The sequence below is a fragment of the Tursiops truncatus genome, chromosome 15, assembly GCF_011762595.2.
Source record: "Tursiops truncatus isolate mTurTru1 chromosome 15, mTurTru1.mat.Y, whole genome shotgun sequence".
NCBI classification, from domain to species: Eukaryota; Metazoa; Chordata; class Mammalia; order Artiodactyla; family Delphinidae; genus Tursiops; species Tursiops truncatus.
Genome location: NC_047048.1, coordinates 26,867,327 through 26,888,281, shown reverse-complemented (window position 1 = coordinate 26,888,281; position 20,955 = coordinate 26,867,327). Strand labels below are relative to the sequence as shown.

Here is a 20,955-nt window from a genome sequence, read left to right as displayed (position 1 = left end):
AGTCCCTATCTTGAATAATCTTCCACTCTTCTGGTCCCTATTGCTCAATTCCAATCATCCTGAAGGGGATTGATAATTGTGGCAATTGCACAAAATGATTGCTACCTGCAGAGGCAATCACTTCCAATGCTGGCAGAACTGATGAGCAATTCATTATCAAGGATTTAATTGCAGTAAACCTGGGAAGAAAAGGGATTTCTCACATGATTTCTAGGATTTCATGCATTCAGCCCTGCTTGGCTCCAAACTGGCTTTCATGAACAGGAATTTGAAATCAGGCCGTGGCAAGAGGGTAATTACACAATGGAAAGTGAAGTAGAAATATTTGCATAACCTGTTCTGAACTTGCCATGTTAACTTTAAATGGCACGTTGACTCCATGAGTGGGATAGAATCTTCTTGGATGACTGTGATGATCCTGGAGCAAGCCGATAGCTGGTACCAGTCAGAAACGCAAAAACGCTGGTTGAAAACCACGTGTAAGAGCTATGAAGAGGCAGTATGGTTTAGTGGTTAGAACTGGAACTCTGGATTTGGACTGTCTGGACTCAAACTGCCTCTGTTCCCCAGTCCTTACTGGATGAACTTGAATAAAGTAGACATAACCTCCACAAGTCTCGATAGCAATGATGAAGGTTGTGCCTGCCTCATTTACTGCTGTGAACATGATCTGAGCATATCCTCAGGCATGGGGCCCACATAAAGTAAATTAATATTATTCCTAAGATATCCTAAAAGTTTCCTTCATTGTCTGCATTTGAATTTGCCCATTGATCTCAAGTATTCTCACCACCAAGAACTACTTTTTAAAATTATTAGATCTTCCCCTATGGAATCCTTGTTTAAGAAATCACAGTGAAGAAAAGGAAAGTACCACTTATTGAAGAATCACCATGTTTTAGGAACACACGTCATGACATTTAATCCTCACCAATGACTTTTTAACATAGGTGTTGTTTTGCCTTATTTTTGCATCATACTGTTGTGAGTCAGGGTTCAAATCCTAGCTCTTCATTTATTATCCATGTGATTTAGGGAAAGCGACCTCTCTAAGCTTCATTTTCCTCACCTGTAAAATGAGGATAATAATCATCCTGACTTCACCTTACTGTGACGGCTGGCACATATTAAGTGCCCAAATCATGCTGAATCTTGTTATTATTTACTAATTATTTACTTTACTGATACTAAAGAATCGGAGACTCATTCATATAAGTTACATAAATTTCCCAGGATCACAAAACTAATTAGTGAGCTGAGATATGAATCCATTTCTGTCTGATTCCAAAGACCATAACCATTTTACTATATCATGTTGACAAACTGTACTGATGTGGTAATAATTTATTCATTCCCATAATCTTATCAGTCAAACAAAACTGTAAGTACTAAATAGACTTTCTTACCAGTTCATGATAAGCAGACAAGCACAATGTGACAGGCACATTGTATTCAGAACAGTGGTGACAGGCACATTGTATTCAGAACAGTGAAGTTTTCTCACTTCTGCTTTTTTTGCACGGTTGTTTTGAGGCCTAGAAGTGATGACTTGAATACAGTATTTGTTTATCAAATAGTAGTCATTATTTTTACATTTTATCATTTCAGCCCAAAGAAACAACGATAAATGACCCTATAGTTACTCTGTATAGATTGACTGTTGACAAATGCAGATTCTCAGTTGAGGTTTTGTGATAAAACAATAGTGTAGCTGTTACCATCTCTCCAGTCAAGGACCCTTGTGCTTTAGCCTGGGAACTAGGTATTGTAGTAGGTCCCATTAATACATATTAGATCTATGCCTGCAATTTGTGAAGCAGCCACTAGGTGACATTTGTCTCTGCCTGATTAGGTCAATTAGATTTTCACCAGGCATGGATATCTGCAAAATTTAGCACATGGTTCCTTTTGGGGGTACACAACTACATCAGTAACATGTCTTGGCTAAAGACAAAACTTTGGCTAATGTTCATAAATTGAGACTAACTACTAATAAATCAATTAACGATAGCCCAGATTGTAGTAACAGCAAAATAACAAGTCATTTATTAGCTGAAATCTGACCCTTGTAGTTCGCTGTAAATCTTTTGGGGAAATTAGCCACTGATATGAGACCCTATGGCTAACATGTGGAATTCACACAAAGTTGTGATAGTCAAAATATTATTTTGAACAAAGAAGCAGAAATGTCTAGAATAAATGAAAGAAACCTCAGTTTACCATCACAAATTATAACATAATGAGAAGTAAATGGATATTATTTATCTATTGTCTGCCTGCATTCAGAATTTTTTATATATAGAATCTTTGGCTTGCAAGCAAGGTGAAGTGACAGGGAACAGATTTATCTTCCTACTTAGAACACCTAAAAAACTGGGTGCAATAAGTCAAACATCTGTTTTCAGATACTGGACATCAGGCAGTGCAATGCAGTGATCCCTGAAATAAAGGAACCAACTCATATAAGTCCCACGGATTGTCCAAACTTATTACTGAAGAGAATTTTCAGGCCACAGTGTAAGGAGGGGAAACTCAGGCAAAGTCCAGTGATGTCTCTGAGCTGAGAAGGAGATGGAAATTCACAGAGACCAAAGTGATTAGGGAGTTCACAGAGAAGAGTAGTGGAGGAGAGAGACAGAGAGAGAGAAAGAGAGAGAGAGGTCTGAAGAAGATCCCTCTCAAGTCCTAGGCTCACTACTGGTCAGCACATTAGGTGAGAAAACTACCAAAGTCTAGGGAAAGAATCACCTGAAAGCAGCAGAAGTAATAATCCCCAGAGCTCACAAAAAGCCAGGGCAAGTTCCTATTTCTGCCAACCAAAGTGGAAAAACTCACAGTTTGTACAGGGTATTGGGTCAAGTACTCAGAAAGATATTGCCTTGGTAGTGGGGCAAAATTAGCCATAGACTAAAGGCCGCTCTGGTCTCCCCTAACAAAGCTGAAAGGCAACCTCAAAAGGATCAAAATGTTCCCAAGTAACTTAACTGCATCCCAAGACAAAGCTCAAGAATATTTATGGAAATACAAACTTATCTAACACCCAACAAGCTAAAATCACAATGTCTAGTATCTAAACAAAACTTACCAGGCATTCAAGGATGCCAGAAAATAGGATCCACAACTAGTAGAATAAAAAAATAATCAAAACATACCCAGATATGACATATATGATAGAATCAATTAGACAAGGGTATTAAAACAGTTCTTATAACTGTATCCCATATGTTCAAGAATGTAGAAGAAAAATTGAGCACCTTAAGTAAAGACATGGAAGACACATAAAAGACCTAAATTAAACTTCCAGAGATGAAAATTACACTGGAGGAGATCAACAGAAAATTAGACATTGCAAAAGAAGATTTGTGAATTTGAAGACATAGCAATAGAAATCTTCCAAAGTGACAAGCAAAAAAATAAAATAAAACAGAGCATCAGGACTTCCCTGGTGGTGCAGTGGTTAAGAATCTGCCCGCCAACGGAGGGGACATGGGTTCAAGCCCTGGTCTGGGAAGATCCCACATGCTGTGGAGCAACTAAGCCTGTGCGCCAGAACTACTGAGCCTGCGCTCTAGAGCCCGTGAGCCACAACTACTGAGCTCACATGCCACAACTACTGAAGCCTGTGTACCTAGTGCCCATTGCTCTGCAACAAAAGAAACCACCGCAATGAAAAGCCCATGCACCGCAATGAAGAGTAGCCCCCGCTCACTGCAACTAGAGAAAGCTGTGCGCAACAACGAAGACTGAACACAATCAAAATAAATAAATAAGTAAAATTAATTAAAACAAACAAAAACCAAAATTTAAAAAAATTAAAAAAAAATAAACAGAGCATCCGTGAGCAGTAATCAACTTCCATTGGCCTAATATATGTGTAGTTAGAGACCGCAAAGAGTGGGGAGCAGAAAAATATACTTGAAGAAATAATTACCAAAATTTTATAAACAAAAGGAAAACTATAAACCCAGTGAGCTAAAAAGCTCAACAAATCTAATCACAAGAAACATGAAGAAAAGGTACCAAGACACATCATAATGTAATTGCTTAAAACCAGTGATAAAGAGAAAAATCATAAAAGTAGCCAGAGAAATAAGACACATTACATACACAGGAACAAAGATGTGAATGATAGTAACCTTCTCATTAGCAACAATGCAAGCAAGACAACAGTGCAGCAGTATCTTTAAAGTACTGGGAAAAAAGCTGTCAACCTAGGATTCTATACCCGATGAGAATATCTTTCAAAAATGAAGGCGAAATAAAGAATTTCTCAGACATACAAAATGTAAATAATTCAGTAGTGGCAAATTGGCACTAGAAGAAATGTTAAATGAATTCCTTCAGGCAGAAGAAAAATGATTCCAGATGGAAATCTGGAGCTACATGAAAAAATGAAGAAAAATAGAAATGGTAACTACATGTATGATTTTTTCTTATATTTTAAATTTATTTAAGACTAAATTGACTGTTTAAAGCAAATATAGTAATACAAAGATCTGTTATGTGGAAATGAGTGTTCCCATTTTAGAGATGAGAAAACTAAGACTCATACAAGTGAAGAACTCACCCAGGGTCACAGATATGTCTGATACCAAAGCCCTTGCCCCTTCCCAGAAGTTTTATATGGTTTTAACTGTGAAATTGGCTAATATTTTTTCCATTTACTGAGAATGTATTCTGAAATATGGAGAGGCTTAAAACAGTATTCAGTCCATTAGAATTGATCTGGACTGAGTACCTTCTTACAGGGCAGAAGTCTGAGGCCAATGGATTTAAAGTTTATCTTTGCACAGTTTCCTCTCCACCTTTTTCCTCTGTGAATAGTGCATTTCTAATGGTTAATTTTATGCCTCCTGACATTGTTCATCCCTTTCTTTCCTAGAGCAGAATTTCTCTAACTGTGCTCTATGAGAGATTAATGCATTCATTAAATGTGTTCTGTGGTGAAACATAGAGGGAACAGTAAATTAAGCAGACATTTCCTATAGGATACTGTAGAATCTTAAATATGTTAGCATACATTATAAATATCAAAGAGAGGAAAGAAAATATATGATATTTCCCATAGTAATTTTACCCCAGGAAACTTATTTATGCAACTCTTAGTAATAGAGAATAACTTAAATACTCTCTGTTGGCAATCAAGATATCAGGCAATCAGAGGACACAATTCTTAAGATTTATGTACTCTTAGTATTTTTGCTAGACTTTGGAAAATGCATGTGTGCATCTGAATGGGATCACTGGTGGCAAGAATACCCAGATCTACTGGTGACTTTTCCGGCATTAATAAGTAAATATTGTATGTTAAAATGCGAGGAGTACCCAAAAGAAGAAATTGGTATTACTACAAGAAACTCCTAGAAACAAAACATTTCTAAATTGGGGGTAAAGGTTATATTTGCCAACTTGCTCCTTTCTGCTAACATCCTTATTGACTATTATGGGATACAAGTTGTTATGGTGATGAGAGAAGTGTTCAACTGGATGGAGATTGGGAAAGATGTTGCAAAGAGAAGAGGCTAGTCCATTGCTTCTCAAATGTTAATGTGCACATCAATCACTGCGGATCTTGTTAAAATTCAGATTTAGCCTTAACAGGTCTGGGATAGGATCCAAGACTGTTCTTCTAACAAGCCCCCAGGTGATGCTGATGTCGCTGGGCAATGGACCACATTTTGACCAGTGTCTGTCCTACACACATTTTGGGAAACATATACTCTTTTGTACCAGGCTTGATGCTAATGGGCCTGATGTGATTAGGTCTCATGTGATGCAATAAATGGGATTGTTCTTTATTTTCACAACTCAACCCCAACTAGCAAGAAGGTCATAACAACAACCTGTGCTCCCAACTATTAAAACAGACAAAAAAGTCCAAACTCCTTCACTTGGATTTCCAAGTCCTCCATCAATTGCTTCTACCTGCCTTTATGTTCTTTTCTCCCATTGTGTTTCCTTCCCAAATGCACTCTTGAGACATGAACCACTTGCTTTTCTGGGAAAAAATTCAATGTTCTTCATCCTTTTTGTCTTTGTAAAAGCTATTCTCTATGCAGGCTCTTTGCCCAGCACTGAGATGTCCATTTCAGACTTACTCATTCTACAAAGTCCAGTTAGTTCAGGCTCTACTTTCTCTAAGGAGTCTTCCAAGTACCCCAACCAGAATAAACTACACTCTCCTGCATTGCACATCCTGGGTACTTACATTAACATGCTTATCATGGAGTGTACTTTGAATTAGAGCCAGGTACATGACGTCACCTTTCTCCATTACATGTTGAGCTCTTGGAGATAAGAAGCCTTGTCTTTACTATTTTTAAATCCTCTTCCCTACAGTACTCAATACAGAGATGTACCATAATAAATAATTGTTAATTAGTTAATTAAAAACAAAATATAATAGTCTAGAGAAGAACTTCCCATCTTATTTTGGAAATAAGACATAAGAATCCATTTGAGAAAAATACAAGACTAAACATAATAAAAATAGCTATCATGTATTGAGAGGTTATTTAGTGCCAAGCACTGTACTAAGCATGTTTCACACACTGTCATTTAATCCTCGAAAAAACTCTATGAGAATATGTTACCTCTATTTACGGAAGAGCAAACTGAGACTTAGAAAGACAAATGATTTGCCTGAGGTCCCTGGTTCTGAAATGTAAATGCGCTTTGTCATTGCCCGGGGAGTTTTAAGAAATATTGATGCCTGGGTCCCACCCCCAAAGATTGTGATTTCATTGGTGTAGGGTGGGGCTTGTGTATCAGGATTTTTAAGCTCCCCAGGTAATTCTAACATGCAAGCAGGGCTGAGAACACTAGTTAAAAACACAACTAAGAGTAGAGTTGGGTCCGTTTGACTCCACAGCCTGGGTTTGAACCTCCAGTTTCACTGCCAGTAAGCAAAGGTAAGAGCATTTTACAGAGAGGTGCATTAGAGTAGGCTGGCAGAGTGGAGGATGGGAGAGGGATTCAATTTTGACCACACTTAGATCTCCGTTTGGAATGCAGTTGTAACAGGGAAAATGCAGGTTCCCAGGGCTTTGAGAGCAGTTTTGTCACCTGGTCATTACACTGAATTTAGTCTACAGGTCCTAAATATTTGACCAAGCCTGCCCAGGTAATCCCTTTTGTTGCAAGCATACAGCTAAATAAGCCATAGAAGTAATAATTGTTTTACCACAGATGAGGCACAATGCCTGTAATTGCCTGAATAACCTAAATTTTTTCCCATTTTTCATCAGTTGCTTATTTTATCTCCTAATTCCGTGGCAGGCTGATCAAAAGCCTTCCAAAATTCTGCATGGGGACCCTCCCTCCTGCAGAGGAGGTGTCTCGCCCAGGCTAATCCTCAACTCAGATAAACAGCAGAGCTAATGGAGCGTCAGGAGGGGTGGACGGGGGAGACAGGGCTTTGGCCTCTCCCAGACTTGCAAGGCGAGAAATAAATACGCTCTGTATTTGCACAGAGGCAGGACACCTCTCTTGCTCAACAAATGCCAGAAGAGGCAGAAAGGATAAGATTCAGGAATCACCCTCTACTTAAAAGCCGAGGGGAACAAGTTTTGGGGACTTGCTCATAGATCAAAGCCATATTGTTGGAGAAACCTCCTGCAAGGGCTAGAAAAAGGTGGGGATGGAGGTCCTGGGTAATGGGAACAGAAGACTAGTCTGACCCCAGATGGACTAAAGATGTACCACTGAGATGGGTGGAAGGATTAGAGGAAAGGAGAAAACATCGTAACTGATGGAGTGCATCCATTCTTTCATTTAATCCATAAAAACATGATGGGAACACACTCTGTGTGAGGTGCCAATACGATCCATAAAACCAGTCTGGTCACTGCCCTCCTAGAGCTTACAGGGTAGTGAGGGAGAAATAAATAAGTATTGTTGGTGTACTGGGTTGAATGGTGTCCCCAAGTACTCACACCCACCCAGAACCTCAGAATGTTTGGAAAGAGAGTCTTTGCAAATGTAGTTAGTTAAGATGAGGTCATACTGGATTAGGGTGGGTCCTAAATCCAATAACTGGTATCTTTAGTAAGAAAAGAAGAAGAGACACAGAGACACACAGAGGAGAAGCCATGTGAAGACGGAGACAGAGTTCTTGTGATGAGTCTATATGCCAAGAAATACCCAGGACTGTCGGCAACCACGAGAAGCTCCTTCAGAGGCTCCAAGAGGAACCAACACTGCTGAGACCTTGATTTCCGATTTCTTGCCTCCTGAACTATGAGAGTATACATTTCTGTTATTTCAAGCCACCCAGTTGGTGGTGATTTGTTGCGGCAGTCCTGGAAACTAGGATAGTTGGATCACAAATTTGTACATTATACTGAGATTTCAAAGAAAATGCACCATTTATATTTCCTAAATTAACCTGATAATCCTCACAAATCCTTACCTCGAGTGGTCGTGGGGAAAACCTGAAGTTAGTTTAATCAAGTTAACACAGTGTGATGCAATACTTCAAACAATCTCTTAAGGTAAGTTAGGTTCTCCCCAGTGTTTCCAATTTCCTCCCCTCCTCCTTACACTTATTCTCCATTGAGCACTGGATGGGGATCAAGGAGGCAGGAGAACACGGCACTGTGGTGGCAGGAACAGAAGGGGCCTCACATCCACCCACCCAGGCCCATCTACTGAATCCAGGCTCCTCTGGTCTCCACGGTGTTGTCCTTTGCTGTCCAGTTTCTGGGCACCCTGCTTGGCAGTGGACCATGTGGAAGCCCATGATAGGTAAACTTAAGATCTCTGCTCTCCCAACCCAGTCAGGGCCTGTGATGGGTCTCTCCCTGCCTCTGCACATCCCTGTGTGGTTGACCACTCCCTTTCGTTCCCCAGGCCAGGTGGCCCCCCCTGCAGCATCCTACCATAAATCACTTTGCTTCTGGAGCAGGCAAGCTTTCTAGTCATTCTCAGCTAACATCCTGGTCCTTCAGTAATTCAGAAACAATTGTGGCTTTTTCCAGTCCCTACAAGAGCCAAGGGAGGCTTAAGATGCTGTCTCAGGCTAACTCTTCCCCTAACTACAGCGTGCATCTGAGTTGGCTCTGAAGTGGCCACCCCGTGTTAACGTGGGGGACACCTCATAAATCCTTCTCCTCTCGGATCCCAAATAGGAAGCAGAAAAAGAAAAAAATCCTCTTCTGCCTTCATCTCCCCCTCAATCTATCTAGCTGGTTTCCCCTGCCTGTACTGCAGCCCAAAGAGCTTGATAAAGATACACGTATTTCACCGCCTGCTTCATTGAGCTGCTAACTTGTTTCTTCCCACGCCATCTGAAGCAGCAGGAATGGGCCTTCAGCTACTTCTTCATCTTTCACAACGATGTTCCCTATTCTGCACTCTTCTCTTCCCCGAGGTGGCATCTTTCTTCCTTCTTATTCTAAAGCTGTGTTGGAAGGAAACAGACTCACAGACATAGAGAACAGACTTGTGGTTGCCAAGGGGGAGGGGAGATGGGGGAGGGAAGGATTGAGATTAGCAGTTGCAAACTATTACATATAGAATGGATAAATAACAAGATCCTACTGTATAGCACAGGAAGTTATATTCAACATCCTGTGATAAACCATAAAGGAAAAGAAAAAGAAAAAGAATGTATATATATACATGTATAACTGAATCACTTTGCTGTAGAGCAGAAATTACCACAACATTGTAAATCAAATATACTTTAATAAAATAAATTAAAAAAATTAAAACTGTATTGGAAGAACATGATTTACCACAAAAAGGAGAAAAGTATCTCCTTAAATTTTTCAAAATATTACCCTTGTTATGAGTAAACACATGTGCAAGTAAAACATTTGATGAATATTAAGAATAAAATAAATGGAGTATAGGTGGCAAAACATAATCAAAGATTTCTTAAAATAGTTAACACATTTAGGGCATAGTAAGCCCTCAAAATGTTTTTTAAATTGTTGTGGTTGTAGCTTTAGTTGTAGCATTGTTAGGGGCAATGACGTGGTAATTGACAAGACGTCACATGATGGATAAGCCTGGTCACAACTCAGCTGGCAATGGGTATGCGGCTTGATTGGTGTTGACCTCAAGCAGTATTTCCAAACGTGAATGTCACTGCCAAAATTCATACCACGTCTTCAAAATTTGCACCAAGTACCAAGACTTCATAAATTTTATCTCTGTAACCAGTTTTTGTTTCTATTAGCTACAGCATCCACTCATGAAAAGGTTGCAACTTCAAAAATATTAACATCTCATTTGTCTGGGTCACTGACCTACCATCCAAACTAAGGAAGAACCATAAAATTCAGGACCATGGGAGCCATGGTGATGGCCACATGAGCAAGAACCAGAAGCACTGGGGAAGCGGGGGTCATGCTAGGGGCAGGCATCACCATACGATCAACTTAGGCAAACACTACCTAGGTTACTTTGACAAGGTTCGTATGAGGCATAACCACTTAAAGAGGAACCAGAACTTCTGCCCCACTGTCAACCTCACTAAATTATGGACCTTGGTCAGTGAGCAGACATGGGTAAATGCTTCCAAAACCGAGACTGGAGACACCCCCATCACGGATGTGATACGATCATGCTACTAAAACGTTCTGGAGAAGAGAAGCTCCTAAAGCTGCCTGTCATCATGAAGGTCAAATTCTTCAGCAGATGAGCCAGGGAGAAGATTAAGGGCAGGAAGAGGGGTCTGATATCCTGGTGGCTTGAAGCCACATGGTTTTCATTAAATGCTAAAAATTGCTTTAAAAATTTAACAGCACAAAAAGTTGGATGTCATTCAATGTCCTCCCTGTCACCCCTTAGTCTGTGGAAGGATATCTCTGCACAAGCACTGCCTTCCAGCTCTAGGCTCTCACACTACAGGTTCCACTGAAGAGAAAGGGGAATTTTCCCAGCCACTGATTTCTCAGCAGTCAGGAGCAGCTTCCGGGTTGGGTGTTGAGAGCACTGCACAAATTGTTCCATATCTGATAGTTATGTTATGGGTCGGAAATCTCCAGCATCTTCTTAACTTTTCTCTACCTGCATGCACAGCATGTGAGCTCCCTTCCCCCCTCCAATCTTCTTCCCTGCTTGCCAACTTGGCAAAATCCTTTGTCATCTTCAAAATCATTCTGACATCATCTCCCCCATGAAGTATCCCCTGATCCTCCCAAGGAAAATTAGTCTATTCGTTCTCTCCCCAAACACGATCCCTTGTGTGCATTACCATGAGTGCCATATAATGTCTTACATCACATATATTTATTTACATGATTGCTTACTTTCTCAAGGGAGCAAATTATGTCTATTCAACTCTGTCAATTTAGTGAGGGATGCTCCGCCCTGATTTCACATTGAAATCACCTGAGGAGCTTTGAAAAATGCAGATGCCTGGGAGAATCCCCAGAGGTTCCAGTTTAATTAGTCTGGGGTCTGGCATTAGATTGTATTTCTTTTTATTAAATTGTTTTTGAGTGCCAAGGAGAACTCTAGTGCACAGCCAAGGTTGAGAGCCGTTGCCCTTGTACCTAGGACAGGGCTTGGTATACTATACTCTGTCATTTAACTGTTTCATGTTCCTTATGTTTAATGCTCTTAACCTTTAGCAGATCTTCCCCTACAACTGTTGTTAAGATGAGTCACCAAAATATCACTCCTCCCTGAAAAACTAAACAAACCTTTGAAATAGAAGTCTCCATCTATCAGTGCTCTCCTCCTAGGCAGGCTCAGAAAAAACACTCAAGAAATAACTCCCTCTCAAGGACGGCGGCTGCCTGTTGACTTCATCTTTTTTGCATGAAGCCCACACCTACCCTGGGAGATGCTCTGTGGCCCAGAAACAGAACTCTGGAATAACAACAACAAATCTGACAGAAGCCCCTAGAATGTTTGAATCTGCCGACTTCTCTCCTCCCGCAGCCTTGGAATCCAAAGCCTGTTCAAACTGCTTTCCAGTAATTCCATATTAGATGAGGGCACTGTTATCAAGAGGGCTGCACAGCCATCTGTGCAAGATTTTCCCATTTTTTTCTGTTTTGACTTGGAGGAGAGTTCCCGTTATGGTGCTCAGATGCAAAGACAGAAAGAGGCTTTTGCAGCAGGTAGACGATGGTGTGAGCTGGGAGCCACATATTTCTGAGGTTACATGGAAGGAAAAGAAGCTTGAACAGTTCTCATCATAATGACATGTTCAGAGCTTCCCTCACTGGCCCTTCCCTCAGTGGTTTGATCATCTGAAGACAATTTGGGGATGCTCTGATATTAATGATGTTGACCCCATTTGCTTCCTGGACCATAAATGAGGAGCCTCATTCCTCTCCTTTGTACCTAGCTTAACCTGGAGGCCGGCCATCCTTCTACATGGTGCTGAGTTACACATATTCTAATAGGCAGGCCAGGGTTAGACTTAATGAAAGCAGACAGATTTTGATTCTTCCCCTTTATTATTTTGAAAGCCATATTGACCCAGGCAAGGCTGACCTTATGAAAGCTTCAGTGAGAGCCTGCCCATGTGGGGCGAAGTCATCCCTCGCGTGATGCTGAAAACCCATCATTCAAAATGCATCCTTTGAAACTGAGAGCAGCTAGTGTAGTGACAGACACCTGTCTCATCCCCACTGTAAAAAATCACACCAACCTTCAAGGACCAATGTAGAGTCCAAGAAGCTGGAGGCATATGATGCAATTCGTTACCTGGCATATCATAAAATCGAACTCTCTTTTATTTCTGATGGACAACTTTGCCAGATGAAGTAGAGAGAGAAAAGGTTGGTTCTAGACAAAGAGGATACACTCTCAGATATGAGGCAGAGCGAGGAGACTAGGAATGAACGCTAGCATGTGGGCATCGGGCGTCCTATTGAGCACAAAGGGGACAGACTTGCCATTTTAAAGATGCAAGACCTAAACAGACAATACAAAGAATTAATAATGATTATACTGAGCATGTGGCAAGCACTTTCTATGGGTCTGGAATTGTTCTAAGAGTTTTACATGCATTGTGCCCTACAGTCCTCATCAGTACTGCAATTATTATCACCCTTATTTTACAGATGGGGAAACAGAGGCTCAGGAAAGTGATGAAATTTGCCAAAGTCACACAGCCAAGAAACAGTAAAGCAGGGATGTCATTCCAAATAATTTGATTCTCCGGATAAAATTACCCCCAGTTGAGAACCACAGGATAGTTCCTAAACTTTAGTGTGCCTCAGAATCACCCTATGGGTTTGATAAAACAGAGATTTCTGGGCCCCATCCTCAGAGCTTCTGACCCAACAGTCTTCGAGTGGGTCTAAGAATTTACACACATTCCAGGCAGATGCTTCTGCTATTGGCCCAGAAACCACCCTTAGAGAACCACTGAATTGGTCCATTCCATTATGTGTCCAGAGTCATGCGTGTCATTAATCCTGAGTGTGGATGGCTCTGCGAAGACCTTCCTCACCTGCTAGAACAACAAAGGTTTTGGCTTAGACATTAACTCTCAGTAGAAGAGCAAGGTCATAGAGAGAAGCCTGGAATTAGATTCAGAAGACATGAATTTGAGGGCATTAAAAAAAAACTGGATGAGTTATTTAAACTCTCAAAGCCCCAATTTCCTAATCCATAAAAATAAAGCCAAAAAAAGTGACAACCAACTTACTCTGGATTACTGGTGACAATGAAATAACCCAGTGTACCCCAAACTTTGATCATCCTCAAAATACATCACAATGTCTTACCATATCTACCACAACCTGAAATGAACACTTCTCTTTAAATGAACTCACTACTTAATCATCTACTTTATCATAAGAAATCTCTGTGAAATCAGTTTTCCCTTGATAATTATGTTTTCCCAAATAGGCTTTAAGATAACTATTAAAAATCTCTGTGTACCACTTAAAATCATCTTTTACACCTCCTGTGGTTCATGTTTTCACACTTTGGGAACAGTAAGGTATTTGTGAGGGAGCTTTATAGGTTGCAAGTGTTGTCAGATTCAAGGTGCTATTATCAATTTTGTCTAGGCAGGGCAGTTGTTGTAACTGTCTGGAAAAGGGAGCAAATGTTGAGACCAGGAGCCCTTCCCTGATGTGAGCTAATGCAGCTACTGTACATTCTCCTTCTGCTCTTAAAATTTGGCTGTGTATCAGGAAAGGCCACTTGAACCTGTTCTCCCATCCCCTTCAGTCTCTTTCTAATATGCCCTAATACCGTTTCAAATCGGAGATGATGAATTCAAAGGGCAGAGCAAACTGGAGCCAGTAGGAATGAACTTGACACTAACAAGATCCACCTGAGCTTCAGTATTTCTCTTGTGATCACCAAAAACAGGTCTCACTCCAGAAGAGACCCATCAATGGCTTCAGCACAGCACCTCCTGGAGAGGACATCACTTCAGAGCCTGGCCCATGTCTGCCTGGAGCAAAAGACACCTTCCCTGCCTGCCTGGGATCATGTCGCTTTTGGTTTGAACATCTTCTTGGAATAGGCTCAGGTCATCAGGTAATTGCTTCTCGCTATAAACCAGTAGCTCTCCCTCCTGTGTGTATGAGACTCACCTCAAAAGCTCTTTGGAAAATTAATGCATGTGCCCCACCCCAGACCATTTGAATCAGAATCCCTGGAGGTGGGACTCAGCATCAGAATTTTTAAAACACGTTTGTTTTAAAAATCCGTACGTGCATCTATGGTCAAGAGCATGGTTTTAAGTGAAGGAGAAAAAAAAAATCTTTACACATTTTGAGTCTACCTGTAACCAAAGGACTTCTGCCTTAGAGATAAGCATGCCCCAATTTCGATTCTAAGAAGAATGCCATGGCCTTTTAGCCACGCCCCCCTGAGCTTACGCACTGACGTTTCCTCCTCTCCAAATGGCAATTTATTCTGTTTTCCACCTCAAGACTCAAAGGAGGGAATAAAAACCTTCTGCACTTTTGGTGCAGCCACTATGGAGAACAGTATGGAGGTTCCTTAAAAAACTAAAAATAGAACTACCATATGATGCAGCAATCCCACTCCTAGGCATATATCTGGAAAAGATGAAAACTCTAATTTGAAAAGATACATGTACCCCCAGTGTTCACAGCAGCACTATTCACAATAGCCAAGACATGGAAGCAACCCAAGTGTCCACTGACAGATGAATGGATAAAGAAGATGTGACACATATATATATATATATATATATATATATATACACACACACACACACACAGTGGAATACTACTTCAGCCATAAAAAAGAATGAAATAATGCCATTTGCAGCAACATGGATGGACTAGAGATTATCATACTAGGTAAAGTAAGCCAGACAGAGAAAGACAAATATCTTATGATATCACATATATGTGGAATCTAAAAAATATGATACAAATGAAGTTATTTACAAAACAGAAACAGACTCACAGACAGAAAACAACTTATGGTTACCAAAGGGGAAAGGGAGGAGGGGTAAATTAGGAATTTGGGATTAACATATACACACTACTATATATAAAATAAATAAACAAGGACCTACTGTCAAGCACAAGGAACTATATTCAACATCTTGTAATAACGTATAAAGGAAAAGAAACTGAAAAAGAATATATATATATATATATATTTTAAAACAAACAAACAAAAAAATGTTCTGCATTATTGAGCATTTATATCAACTGACACTGTTCTACATGCTTTATACATAAATCACTGGATTGTCTTAATGAGATAGTACAGTTGCAATATTTATTATGAAGGATACCTATCAGATTGTCTATCTAATAAAACACAACTTCTGGGATCTCCCCCTTACGTTTTTCTGAGACCACTTCCTCTTCCCTCCATCCATGAAGTTCCAAGGGAAGCTGCCATTTTGGCCCAACGTTACTCCCAGCCTTTAGACACAGATGATTGGGCTAGTGTTGGATACAAGCCTTAGCCTAGCCAGGCCAATTAATCCCTTCCCTGAGAGCACAGAATGTGGAGGAGATTGAAATGGATTGAGAAATAGGGAAAAAAAAAGGAAAAACAAAGGTCTTGTGCATGAATAATCTAGTCACATGTAAACTAGAGGTGCCTGCAGTCTTTTTTTTTTTTTTTTTTTTAATTTGTGGGAAGTAAAGGAAGCTACCGTAAGTGAACAAAAATGAAGCAAACACGCAGAAGCTCACATAATGGAGGGAAAGTCTACATGGCATTCAAGGCCTTGATTATTTCCATTTGCTCCTGGGACTCAGACCTGCTTTGGGGCTCTGTGAGGTACCAGTATTCTTATAATAAATCCCTCTATTTGCTTAAGCTAATCTGAGTAGGTTTCTGTTAGTTGCAAGCAAAATAAATTAATATGACTATGCCTAAGATACAGAGGAGGGGTGCAAGGAAGTATAAGACTTTGGCAGATTCCCTACAGGAATTTACAATCTGGGAAACACAACAGAAAAATCGAAGATCTGGAGTCAGACACAGCCCAGCTCCAAACCCTCACTCACCAGCTGTGATACCTTGGGTATCACCTCTGTGAACCACAGTTTCTTCACCCTCATACAGGATACTAATGTTTGATGTGGATGTTGTGAAAATTAAATAGTGGTATACTGCCTTGTACTTTGCTGGGGCCTCAACTAACCAGAATTCCTTTCCCTGTCTTAGAACTAGAAGGGATTTTAGGGAACAAAGGGGAGAAACTGCTGAGATATGAGCACGACCTGGGTTTCATGGAATCATAGTGCCCTTAGCTCTCCCCTTGCTCCTGGCTGAGGGAGAAGAGGAGGTAAGCCAGCATGGAACCCAAGGAAGCTGTTCCACACTCCTGATCCCATGCAGCCCAGAGGGCATCAGAGCAGCCAGTTACGATGTTTTATCCTAAAAGTTCTCAGTGAAAGCAGGTGGAAAGAGGAGGCCACAGAACTTGGAGCGCAAAAGAAGAGAAAAAGCTCACGGCTATGTGTGCTTTGAAGTCTTATTCTAAAATAAAAATTAGGAAAAAAACCTGGGTCTTTGAACTGAAAGTTGTCAGGATCCTCATTAAAAGTTTGACTTTTCCCCATACGAATCCCAAGTAATAGAGGAATATGAGAATGACATTCGATTATTTTGGGGTCATAGGAAAAGTTTAGACTTTTGAGCCAGAGAGACCTGGGTTCAAATTTTGATTTTTTGGCTTAGATCTATAGCCTGCAACAAGCCACATACCCTCTTTTAACCTCAGTTTACCATCCTCATCCCATTAAATGGAACTAAAATGCCTAATTTATTGGGTTGATTAAAGGAATTAAATAAGATTCTTGTATAGTGTCTCCACAGTGTCCAGCACATGGTATGTGCTCAATCAATAAAAATTGTCACATCTCTAAAGCCCATAAAGTTTTAAAAAAAATTTATTGAAGTATAGTTGATTTAAAATGTTGTGTTAATTTCTTCTGTACAGCAAAGTGACTCAGTATGTATGTGTGTGTGTGTTTCTGTATATATATATAAATATATATATGTATAAATATATATAATATGTATAAAATATATATTCTTTTCCATGTTCTTTTCTGTGATGGTTTGTCACAGAATATTGAATATAGTTCCCTGTGCTATACAGTATGACCTTGTTGTTTATCCATCCTATATATAATAGTTTGCCTCTGCTAATTCCATTCCATTCGCATTCCTTCCCTCCCCTCTCCTCTCTCCCCCATGGCAACCACAAGTCTGTTCTCTCTATCTGTGAGTCTGTTTTTGTTTCACAGATACTTTGACTTGTATTGTAGATTCCACATATAAATGATATCACGTGGTATTTATCTTTCTCTGTCTGACTTACTTCTCTTAGTATGATAATCTCTAGGTCCATCCATGTTGCTGCAAATGGCATTATCTCATTCTTTTTATGGCTGAGTAATATTCCATTGTATATATGTACCACATCTTCTTTATCCATTCATCTGCTGATGGACATTTGGGTTGCTTCCATGTCTTGGCTAGTGTAAATAGTGCTGCTGTGAACATAGCAAATCCCATAAAGCTTTACTGTGGCCCTAAAGAACATGAATTTTAGGATCAGACACAGTTGGGTTTGAGTTCCACTTGTAAATTGATGACCGTGTAAAATTACTAAACCTTTCAGAGCCTCAGTTTCCTTCTCTATTAAAAAGGAATAACAGGGCTTCCCTGGTGGCACAGTGGTTAAGAATCCACCTGCCAATGCAGGGGACATGGGTTTGAGAGCTGGTCCAGGAAGATCCCACATGCCGCAGAGCAAGTAAGCCTGTGCGCCGCAACTACTGAGCCTGCACTCTAGAGCCTGTGCTCTAGAGCCTGCGAGCCACAACTACTGAGCCCACATGCCACAACTACAGAAGCCATGCACCTAGAGCCTGTGCTCCACAGGAAGAGAAGCCACCACAATGAGAAGCCCACACACGGCAACAAAGAGTAGCCCCCGCTCGCTGCAACTAGAGAAAGCCCACGCGCAGCAACGAAGACCCAACGCAGCCAAAAATAAATTAATTAATTTAAAAAAAAAAAAGGAACACCACCACCTACCTACAGTGAACCCTGATTTTGACCACCCAGATCTATTTCCTTTTCTTCCTCACGGAGTATGATTTTTTTTCAGGTACCATGATTTTTCCAGGTGTCCATATACTTCTGGAAGGCTGATCTCACCCTCAGCTCCCAGGGCGACCTGATTGGTCTGGAGGAAATATTCTCTCAATTGATTTGGAAAAAGCATATGACACAGTTCTGGTAATGAGACAAGAGCAGGAGATCACTGGGGACTTTTCAGAAAAGTTCCATCTTTCCAAGAGTCTCTTTCATTCCTAGATGTTGTCTGGTCCAGAGGTGATGCCTGGAGCTTCTTTAACCATCTTGAGATAAGCCTATGGGTGAAACTAACACTGAGGAAAACAGAGAAGGGTAAAAAGAGCCTGGATTCGTGCATCTCTGTTGATCCTCCGAATCAGCCTACTTTGAAACCTGTCTTACCTCTGAGTTTCCTGTTAACAGGCAGTAATAAGTGACTTATCATTGAAACCAGCTTGATGTACAATTTCTGTTACTTGCATCCGAAAGTATCCTGACTGATGAGTGCTCACTGAGATACCACATGCAAATCACTAGTCACAGTCAACCCTGGAACCCCAGTAGAGGCACAACAAACAGTTAGCTCTTATCATTGATGTCATCATAATCATTATCACTATTACTAGCTGACAATAATAAAAACAACAGAGGAAACTATAAAAATAACAGCAAACACTGCTTATGTGCCAGGCACCATTTTAAGTGTTTAACATACTTAAATTATTTAATCTGCACAACGACCCTGTGAGAGAGATGCATAATTACAAGAGTTTTACAGATGGAGAAAATGAGGTTCAGAGAGATTAAGTAATTTCCCTAAGGTCACACAGCTGGTAGGTGACAGAGGCAATACTTAATACCCAGGCAGCCAAGCACTAGAATTTACGATACAGAGGAGAGGAAGACCACGAGGAAATCTGATTCGATCTCCTGATTTGGCCTCTCCCTTCTTCCTTCCAGCTTCTAAGCAAAGTCAAGGCAGATGAATAGGGTCCATTGGGAGGGACCACCTTGAAGTGGAAAGGGGACTGATTTGGGAGGCAGGGATTTATGTGTGGCCTCCACAATGTGACTCCATTGCCTACTTGTTAAAGGGGCAGGGGAGGGTTGTCCACCTTATGGGATTGCTGGGGGACTAGGTAGAATGCTTCCCATTCATTGTGGGGCTCAAAGCCTAAATGAGAGCTATTAAAGATCAGCTCTCACGGCATCAGAGTATTTGCCTACCTTTCTCCCATTTGCCAGTTGCCTGCTCTGTTTCATTTAATGATGACATGAAGAGGAAAAAAGACTTAAGGAGACGGTCTGAATGCCAACCAAAACATCAGTTACCACTTTAATTTAAATCCCTTTTTTTGCTCTCCTCACTAAGAAGTCTGATGATAATTTCCTCCCAGGGCTTCATTTCATAACCAAGGCCTATCTGACTCATTATCTCCCCGTCAACATCAAGAGAATGAAAACCAGCCATCTAGTACCAACTTGTCCCTGCTCGGAGTAGAATCTGGGAGGGAGGAGAAGTCAAGGGTGAATTCCCTGTAGGGGTCATTAACTCTGAGAACAATATCCAAGGATTCTCGGCCAAGGCCAGCCCCAGACAAGGCTACAAATGCCAGTAACCTTCTGAATGACCTCAGGGGGAGATCTCTGAAGGAGGAAGCTACAGGGTCAGGGCAGAAGAGCTCACGCATGGCAGAACTGATTATAGCATGGGGTTCAGATTTGTGAATCATACCACACCAGAACACAGGTTCCAGAATCAGGAAGACATGGGCTTGAACCTCAGCTGCCCTGTGACCTTGGGCAGGTTCCCTAATCTTGCTGAGCCTCAGTTTTCTTGCCTGGGCAAAGGAGTAATACTATATATACAGGCATAGCTCAGAGATATTGTGGGTTTTGCTCCAGGCCACCACAATAAAGGGAATATGGCAATAAAGTGAGCCAAGCAAATTATCTGGTTTCCTAGTGCATATAAAAGTTAGGTATACATTGTGCTGTAGTCTATTAAGGGTGCAATACATTATGTCTTTAAAAAACAGTGTACATACCTTAATTTAAAAATACATTGTTGCTATAAAACACCAACAATCATCTTGAACCTTCAGTGAGTCATAGTAGAATATCAAAGATCACTGACTACAGATCACCGTAATGATTATAATAATGAAAAAGTTTGAAATATTGAAAGAATTACCAAAATGTGACACAGAAACACAAAGTGGGCAAATGCTGTTGGAAAAATGGCACTGATAGACTTACTTGGTACAGCTGCCTTACAATATTATATTAGTTTCAGGTGTACAACACAGTGATTCTATATTTTATAGATTATATTCCATTTAAAGCTATTATAAAATATTGGCTATATTCCCTGTGCAGTACAATATTTCCTGTATCTTGTTTATTTTATACATAGCAGTTTGTACCTCTTAATCCCCT

The 20,955-nt window shown here is 40.6% G+C and overlaps 1 pseudogene; it reads left to right on the top strand.

The window, feature by feature from the left end:
- Positions 1-379: 379 nt before the first annotated feature.
- LOC101330770 (large ribosomal subunit protein uL15-like) overlaps positions 380-20,955 on the top strand; it is a 108,910-nt pseudogene continuing 88,334 nt past the window's right edge.